The sequence below is a fragment of the Gossypium arboreum genome, chromosome 8 (assembly GCF_025698485.1).
Source record: "Gossypium arboreum isolate Shixiya-1 chromosome 8, ASM2569848v2, whole genome shotgun sequence".
NCBI lineage: Eukaryota > Viridiplantae > Streptophyta > Magnoliopsida > Malvales > Malvaceae > Gossypium > Gossypium arboreum.
This window is the reverse complement of record NC_069077.1, coordinates 138,145,581-138,155,154: the sequence shown is the minus strand read 5'-3', so window position 1 is coordinate 138,155,154 and position 9,574 is coordinate 138,145,581. Positions and strand designations below refer to the sequence as shown.

At 38.4% G+C, this 9,574-nt stretch overlaps 1 non-coding gene across 1 annotated transcript; it reads right to left on the bottom strand.

The window, feature by feature from the left end:
- Nucleotides 1–5,155: 5,155 nt before the first annotated feature.
- Nucleotides 5,156–5,261, bottom strand: LOC128279843 (small nucleolar RNA R71). The gene has a single exon (XR_008270036.1). It is a non-coding gene; the product is annotated as a small nucleolar RNA R71 (small nucleolar RNA).
- Between the last annotated feature and the right edge of the window lie 4,313 nt (nt 5,262–9,574).

Here is a 9,574-nt window from a genome sequence, read left to right as displayed (position 1 = left end):
TCCTGCTAGCATAATAGATAGGTTGAAAATGTTTATCTCTTTGCTGTTCCAAAACTACACCTACTGCAAAATCACTCGCATTGTACATTAGTCCAAAATGTGAATTCCAATCAGGTGCAATTATAATTGGAGCTTTAGTCAGTTTATTCTTTAAAGTATTAAATGCTTCTATACACTCCTGATCGAAATTAAAAGGCACATCTTTTTCTAGTAATTTAGTCAAAGGCTTAGCTATTTTAGAAAAGTCTTTAATAAAACTTCTATAAAACCCAGCATGTCCTAAGAAGCTTCTAATAGCCTTAACCGAATTAAGGGGAGGTAGTTTTTCAATGGTTTCAATTTTAGATTTATCAACCTCAATCCCTCTACTAGAAATTTTATGTCTTAACACAATACCTTCTTGAACCATAAAGGGACATTTTTCCCAGTTAATCACAAGGTTTGTTTCCTCACATCTTATTAACACTCGTTTTAAATTTTTTAGGCAAAGATGGAAAGAGTTACCGAAAACCAAAAAATCATTCATAAATACGTCCATGACGTCTTCTACGAGTTCGTAAAAAATGGCTATCATGCAACGCTGAAAAGTAGCAGGAGCATTACATAATCCAAAAGGCATTCTACAATAAGCAAACGTACCATATGGGCATGTAAAAGTCGTCTTTTCTTGATCTACAGGAGCTATTGGGATTTGGAAATAGCCAGAGAGTTCGTCTAAAAAGCAGTAGTACATATGTCCTGACAATCTTTCCAACATTTGGTCAATGAATGGAAGGGGAAAGTGGTCTTTTCTTGTGGCATCATTTAGCTTCCTATAACCAATGCACACTCTCCAACCTGTGACTGTCCTTGTTGGGATTAATTCATTCTTCTCATTGACTACAACAGTCATGCCTCTTTTCTTAGGAACAACCTGCACTGGACTCACTCAAGAACTGTCAGAAATAGGATAAATAATTCTAGCATCTAGAAGTTTAATTACCTCAGCTTTAACAATTTCCTTCATGTTAGGGTTCAGTCGTCTTTGGGCTTTCACGCATGGTTTATATTCATCTTCCATTAAAATTTTATGGGTGCAAAAAGAAGGGTTGATCCCTTTAATGTCAAAAATTTTCCAAGCTATGGCCCTTTTATGCTATCTTAATACTTGGAGTAATTCCTCTTTCTCCTTGGGTTGCAAGTTGGATGCAATAATTACCGGTAATGTGGAATTTTTTCCAAGGAATGCATATTCCAAGTGATTCAGCAATTATTTAAGTTCCAGTTTGGGAGGTTCGTAAATAGAGGGTTTTTGCTTAAGTTCATCTTTTACCTTAATTCCCTCATATTCTACTAGTTTTGGAGAGGTTTCGTTGGAGTTTAGTTCGGCTCCTATTTCAGAATCATCATCCACCCTCTCTCTTTGGGCGAGACACAGTTCTATCGTGTCCTTGTGTACGATTTCCTGAAAAGAATCTTGAGTAGCATGAAAAATAGAGTCGATAAAATAACATGAGTCATCCTGTTCTCTAGAAAATCTCATGACATCATAAATTTTAAAAAAAATCTCTTCGTCACCTACTTTAAGTACCAATTTACCATCACCCACATCAATTATAGCCCTAGCAGTGGCTAAAAATAGCCAACCTAAAATTAAAGGCACCTCAACATCTTCATCCATGTTAAGTGATAAACCGTACTTTATACATATTTTTACCCCATGCTTACCACATTTTATGGATGATTTTTCCTTAGAATTGGTTAATTCAATGCTCCTAATACCTTAATTTCATGTTTTATGCTTAGATGAGCACAGGAGAGCGAAAGGAATGAGAAACAGGCCAAAAACGGAGAAAATGGGCCAGCATATGAAATCAACACGGCCTAGACTTCCTCACACGAGCAGACCACACGGCTGTGTCAATTTGGCAGAATCAAAGCACGACTCACACGGGTAGAACACATGCCCGTGCTATTCTAACAGGTTCGAGCACGGCCTAAAATAATTGCACACGAACGTGTCACACGGGCGTGTCCTTGCCAATCCCAAATTGAGTCCAATTAGAAAAAGGCTAATTTTGAGGGTTCTTAAGCATTCCAAAGCCTATAAATATGCCCTAGAGGAAGAGAAAATGAGAGGCACAGAGAAGAAGGAAGGAATTACTCGAAAAAAGCCGATTGATCCATCTCAGAAGCCAGATTCATCATCAAGACTGAAGATCTCCCCTCAATTTCCCTTTAGGAGTTTTGGGTTTTCTTTATGTTTTGTATTCATTATACTTTTGAGATGTTTTCCTTTTTAGTTATGAACTAAATCCCCTAAATACCTAAGGGGAATGAAACCTAAGACGAATCTTGTTATTATTTTCTGAATTTTATGATAAATATTTGACTTGTTCTTAATTATGTGTTCTTAATTCTTATTTTGATATTCCAGGATATTGATTCAAGTTAAGCCCTGTCTCAGAGTACAATTGTCATAATTAAGTGGAGTTGATTGTGCGCCTAGAGATAAGGTGACAAGATTTTGCCAGATTAGGGTGAAACCTAATAAGGGGATTCATAGATCAAGTTAATGTAACCCTAGAAAGTTAATTAGAAAGAGATTTCAATTATTCAACCTAGGGTTAGACATTGTTAGTCCCGAGAGAGATAATAATATAACATAGGGATTTCTACAGATCAAGTTAAATGAATAAATCGTCCGATTCAGAATCAGAATAACAAGTGAAGTCTAGGTAGATTTTTCCTTAGGTATTGTCTTAATTTAATCGTTTTTCCAAAAGTAATTCCCCAATTCTATTTCCTGTGAATCCTTAGTTTAGTTAATTAGTTAGTTAAAACAAACCTTATTATTCTTAGGCTAGATAATAAAAAGACAATCATTACTAGTACTTTTAGTTCCTTTGGGTTCGACAATCCGGTCTTGCTAAAACTATACTACTGTTCGATAGGTACACTTGCCTACATCATGATAATAGTTATTTTCAAGAACGATTCATTATAAATTTATAAAACTTATCACACGAAAATCACGATCAAGTTTTTGGTGCTGTTGCCGAGGAACTAAGATATTAGGAACACTTAATTTTTATTACTTTAGCCATTTATTTTTCTTGCAAGTTAATTTTATTTTATTTTTATTATTTATTAATTTACTTTTTCTTTCTCTTGGCAGGTTTTTATAGTTTATGACTAGAAAAAACCCTCAGGACCACTACTTTTTGACGAAGAAATCGATTGTACAGCTCACAGAAACCGAAGAGAAATAAGGCGAAGCCTAAGATACACAGAGGAAGAGTAAGAGGATGATATCTCAACTACGATTGAGGAGATGGCTGAAAACCAAGACAATTAGCTACCTCCTGCGATACCCGTTGAACTAGCAAATCAGAATCCTGCTCCTCGTACTATGTATAATTATGCTAAACCTACTTTAACAGGAACTGAGTCAAGTATAGTTAGGCTTGCTATTGCTGCAAATAATTGATAAACCGTATATTATACATATTTTTACCCCATGTTTAATGCATTTTATGGATGATTTCTCATTGGAATTGGTGAATTCGATGCTCTTAATGCTTTAATTTCATTTTTTATACTTAGGAGAGCATAGGAGAGCGAAAGGAGCCAAAAATGAGCCAAAAAGGGACAAAATGGACCAAATCAAGAAGATAACACAGCCTAAGCCTTGCTCCACGGGTAGCTCACACGCCCGTGTCTTTCGAGGGTGTCGACTAAGGCTTTCACGATTCACACAGCCTGGCCATTGATCTACACGGCCTTGTGCAATTTAACGGATCGAACACGGCCTGGGAATCACGTCACACGGCCGTGTCACACGGGCATGTCCTTGCCGAGCCCAAGTTAAGTCCAATTTGGAAAATGCCACTTTTGAGGGCTTCTAGGCATTCCAAAGCCTATAAATACACCATAGAGGAGGAAGAAAAGGAACATGAAGAATAAGGAGTAAGGAATTACTCCAAGGAAGCCAATTGATCCATCTTAGAAGCCAGATTCTTCATCAAGACTGAAGATCTCTCCTTAATTTCCCTTCAGGAGTTTTGGGTTTTCTTTATGTTTTGTATTCTTTATTCTTCTGAGATGTTTTCTTATTTAGTTATGAACTAAATCCCCTAAATACCTCAGGGGAATGAAACCTAAGACGAATCTTGTTATTATTTTCTGAACTCTATGATAAATATTTAACTTGTTCTTAATTATGTGTTCTTAATTCTTGTTTTGATATCCCAGGATACTGATTCTAGATAAGCTCTTATTCAGAGGAGGAATAGACCCTGTCTAAGAGTACTTTTGTCATAATTAAATGGAGTTGATTGCGCACCTAGAAATAGGGTGACAAGATTTTGCCGGATTAGGGTGAAACCTAATAAGGGGATCCATAGATCGAGTTAATGCAACCCTAGAGTGTTAATTAGAGAAAAGTCTCGGTTATTCAATCTAGGGATTAGACGTTATTAGTCTTGAATAAGGATAATAACATAACTTAGGGATCTCTACGGAACAAATTGAATGAATAAATCGTCCGATTCAAAGCCAGAATAACAAGTAAAGTCTAGGTGGATTTTTCCTTAGGGATTGTCTCAAGTCAATCAATTTTCCTCAAAAGTAATTCCCTAATTCTTTTCTTTGTGAGTTCTTAGTTTAGATAATTAGTTAATTAAAACAAAACCCTTTATTCTTAAGCTAGATAATAAAAAGATAGTTACTATTAGTACTTTTTGTTCCCTTGGGTACGATATCCTGGTCTTACCATTACTATACTATTGTTCGATAGGTGCACTTGCCTCTTCGTCATGATAATAGTTAGTCTAGGTTTGATCTTCATTATAAATATTTATTACTTGTCAAGAATCACGCGATCAATAATTTTGAACTAAAACCTAACACTATTTAAATGATACAACAATTTGTTCAGTTTGATTGTTTGCAGGATGAGGATCCAAACACTCACTTGGCAAATTTCCTAGAATTTTGCAATACATTTAAAATTAAGGGCATTTCTGACGATGCCATATGTCTTCGGTTATTCCCTTTTTCATTGAGGAACAAAGCTAAAAAGTGGTTGAACTCGTTACCACGAGGGTCAATTACTACTTGGGAACAATGACTAAAAAATTTTTATTAAAATATTTTCTGCCAGTTAAAACAGCCAAATTACGTAATGATATCTCTTCCTTTGTGCAGATGGACTTAGAAACTCTTTACGATGCATGAGAGAGATACAAGGACCTACTGTGAAGGTGTCTTCACCATGGATTACCTCTATGGTTGCAAGTTCAAACATTCTACAATGGTGTGAACCCCTCGACAAGACAGATGATTGATACAGCAGCCAGGGGAACCATCAATAACAAAACACCTGAAGAGGCTTACGAATTTATTGAAGAAATGTCACTGAATAACTATCAGTGGCAACTCATAAGGACTAAGCCAACTAAAACAGTAGGCATTTATAACGTCGATTCGGTTACTATGCTATCAAACCAGGTAAAACTTCTAAATAAAAAGATTGATGGTTTACTTGGTTCTTCGCAGGTTCATCCAGTAATGCACTGTGAAGTCAGTAGAAGCAACTCAGAATATCAATCCTATGGCCACAGCATGGAGAACGAACAATTAAATTACATGGGTAATAATCCTCGATCTCAAAATAATCCTTATAGAAATACTTATAATGCAGGTTGGAGGAACCACCCAAATTTCTCCTGGGGTGGTCAAGGGAATCAAAGGCCAAAGAACACTCCGATTTTTCAACAACCACCCTATCAACAGGAAAAGAAACCAAACCTTGAAGAAATACTATCTAAATTTATCTCGGTGTCAAAAACTCATTTTCAGAACACCGAGACAGCACTTAATACTGAACCAAGGGCTCGAAACTCAGATAGGCCAACTGTCCAAACTAATCTCCGAACGACCACAAGGTAGCTTGCCAAGTAATACTGAACCAAACCTAATGGAACAGCTTAACGTAATTAATGTTCAAGATGAACAAGGATTCATTGAGCCTGAGCCAGAGCCGAGGCCAGAAACTGTGTTGAGTAGAGTTCAAGGTGAGGTAGGTCATAATAAAAACAAATCAGTGAATGTCAAATATAAACCTCGTGTGCCATACCCCAACGCGACAAGGAAAGGCCATTCAGATGAACAATTTGGTAAATTCCTTAAACTCTTAAAAAAATTAAACATTAGCTTACCGTTTATTAAAGCTCTATCACAGATGCCAAACGCAATGAAATTTTTAAAGGAGCTTTTAGCAAATAAGCGAAAGTTGGACGAGGCGTCGCATATGGAGCTAAAAGCAGTTTGCTCAGCTATTCTGCAGAATAAGCTACCCAACAAATTAAAAGATCTAGGGAGTTTTACAATTCCTTGCTTAATTGGTAGTTTAGATGTTAATAATGCATTAACTGATTTAGCGGCTAGTATTAATGTCATGCCCTACAAAATGTTCAAACAATTAGGTCTTGGGAAACCCAAACAGACTAGGATGAGCATTCTATTAGCAGATAAAACTATAAGATTTCCTACAGGTATTATTGAAGATGTGCTAGTTAAAATCGATAAATTTATATTTCCCGTTGACTTCATTATTTTAGACATAGAGGAGGATAGCAACACTCCTTTGATTTTAGAAAGGCCTTTTTTAGCAACTGCTAAAATTATTATTGATGTTAGCACAGGTGAGCTCACATTTCGTGTGGGAGATGAAACAATCACCCTTCAAGCTCTCAATTCTGGCAACACATCGAAAATTGAAGGTGATCGTCTAAACCATTCTACTAAAACTGACAATATGGTGCAACCTACTTTGCAGGAAATGAGTTTGAAGGAAGTACATGAGCCATTCTCAAGCAATAGGAGAGGACCTATTCATGAAGAACGAAGGCTATAAATCGAGGAGCTAGATGAATGGCGGACGCATAAACCAAAAACCCACGATAAACCCAAACTACGCCAGAACGAGCTCAATACCTTTCCGAATCAACTTAAGGTTGGAGATAAAGTTTTATTAGATACCGCAGATCCTCACATTGTCGCTACCAAACCAAATGAAGAAGTCCCTCCTACGGTACTTAGCATTTTCCCATTCGATATAATCGAGGTAAGTCATCCCAAGTTCAGCACTTTTAAGGTAAACAACACCCGCCTAAAACCTTATTTTGATGAGAATGATAGTAGGAATGAGGAGTATAAACTCTTCGAACCACCATGACCATTTAATTGATAGGTAAGTCGAGCTTGGACTATAAATAAGAACTTCTCGGGAGCTAACCTGAGCACTAACTGTATTAACTTCTTTCAATTTTAGTGTTTAACACCTAACTTACTAACGGAGCTCTTGAATATAGGTTTCACATATAGACACGGCCTAGCACACGGGCATGCCTTAAGCCGTGTGGAAACAGGGCAAAGATTTTTCCCAGTGCGAGCTATGATAAATAGCCACGGTCGTGCAACATAGCCGTGGGCAAACCTGCCAAAACAACACGCACGCTCGTGCCTTAAAACCGTGGCCAAACCTATCAAATTAACACGGGCATGCGACACGCCCGTGCCAAGCAACCATGGTCAAACCTGTTAGATTAACACGGGTGTAGGACTACATACACGGGCGTGGGAGAAGCGAACGAAGATAGACACGACCGTGAGACACAATCGTGTGCACCCACACGCCCAAGTAACACGGGCGTAGGCCAATTGTCAGACGTGCCCCAAATGTAAAATTCGCAAATCACACGGGCAAAAATTAGGGAACACGGGCGTGTTCTCTGGCCGTGTGTCACAAAATCTATAAAAACTCTACACTATTCATTGTCTTCTTCACTCAAAATCCTTAACCCTAGCCGCTGCAAGTCCACACGGCATCCCTGCCATGCCCGTGCGCCGCCTCCAACTTCATTTTTGGCGCCCAATCTCTCTCCCTTAGCGTTTGTTTACTCTTTTCACTTCTATTTTACTTATTACTAATGCTTATTATCAAAATAATCTTCATTTTCCTCATACTATTTTCATTTTGCTCATTATTCTATCATTTAATTTGCATTCTTAGGTTATATCCTACATTTCATGTTGAATCGAGTTATTAGGAAAGCCTCATTCTATTGTCATACCCATGCCATTACTATGCTCATTCTCATGCTATTATCATGCTAATTAATGTCAAGAAATTATGCTATCAAATTGATTATTTTGGTTAAGTTTGGTTAGTATTAGTAGTTTTGGCTGAAATTGTTAGTTCAAATTCATGGCTTTTTCCTTTTCAAATTTGTTTACCTACTATTATTCTTTTTTATATTGCAGGTATACAATGTCATCTTCATGTGGTAAAAAGGCTGCCGTCCCTACTTCAAAGAAAAGGAAGGGAGCGTCATCTTCCTTGTGTCCTACCACAGAAATTCGTCACCCTTTCCTGCAATTCCCTATTGGGCCCCAAGAAGAACTTTTCCAAATACTCCGGGCCCAACCTTTAATTGCGGGTCGCTGCATCGATTGGGCTGCAGTAGAACAAGTTCAATTGGCTGATGCGATTCGGGCCCTCCTAACCACCGACCCTTGGGAGCTTTCTTTGGGATCATCAAGCTAACATATCTCGAGCTCACGATGGAACTATGCTCAACGTTTCATCTTTAGACCATAATGAAAAACTACGATGATCCCGGCACGGTCCAATTTCGCCTAGGTGGATTAGTCTACCAGCTAAACGTCCCAGAATTCGATACTACACTGGGTTTATATACGGAGGAGTTCAAGGAGGAGAATGACTTACATGCTGTCAACCACCACATCCATCATTCTCCTTCACAGTTCTGGGATGCACTAGTACCAGGTTCGGCCACCTACAACCCTAGCCGCTCCAAGGCATCGGCTCTTCCTCCATCTCTGAGGTACCTACAAGCCATTTTGGCTCACACATTAACGGGGAGGCGAGAGAGCACTAGTGTCATCAACACTCACGATGCCTACTTTCTATGGTGTATGTCGCACGGGCACGTCATAAACCTTGCTTATTTTATTGCCCTCTCCATTCAGCACCAGACGGAGCGGTATAGGAAGGGGATCATCTCCATTAGCCCCTATGTTACTCGGTTGGCTCGACACTTCGGGCTCCTCAACACCGCGGCCCAAGAATCATCCTTGACCGTCATTGGCTAGATGTCTTCACAAGGCATCTCGAGCATGCTAAGCATGAGGATGATCGAAAAATGCCTAGGAACCTACCCTCCTCAACATCATCTCGCCCAATCTACCGAGGAGGAGGCCTCTGAGGACATTATTGATGATGTCCTCCACAGCACGAGGACCCACCATCTCAGCCACCACCACCCTCTCGTCCAGTTCATGCGGCAGCTTCATATGCTGACATATCTGAGCACCTCACTCAATTTGAGCAGCAGTGTTTTCAATGATTGGATAACATTAATGCTACTCTACAGCAGATTTGTCAGCACTTCCACATCTTATCGCCACCACCACTTCGCGAACTATCCGGCGATGATGATGTTTAATTTTATTTTATTTTTATTTTTATTTTTATTTTCATTTTTATTTTTATTTTATATTTTTATTA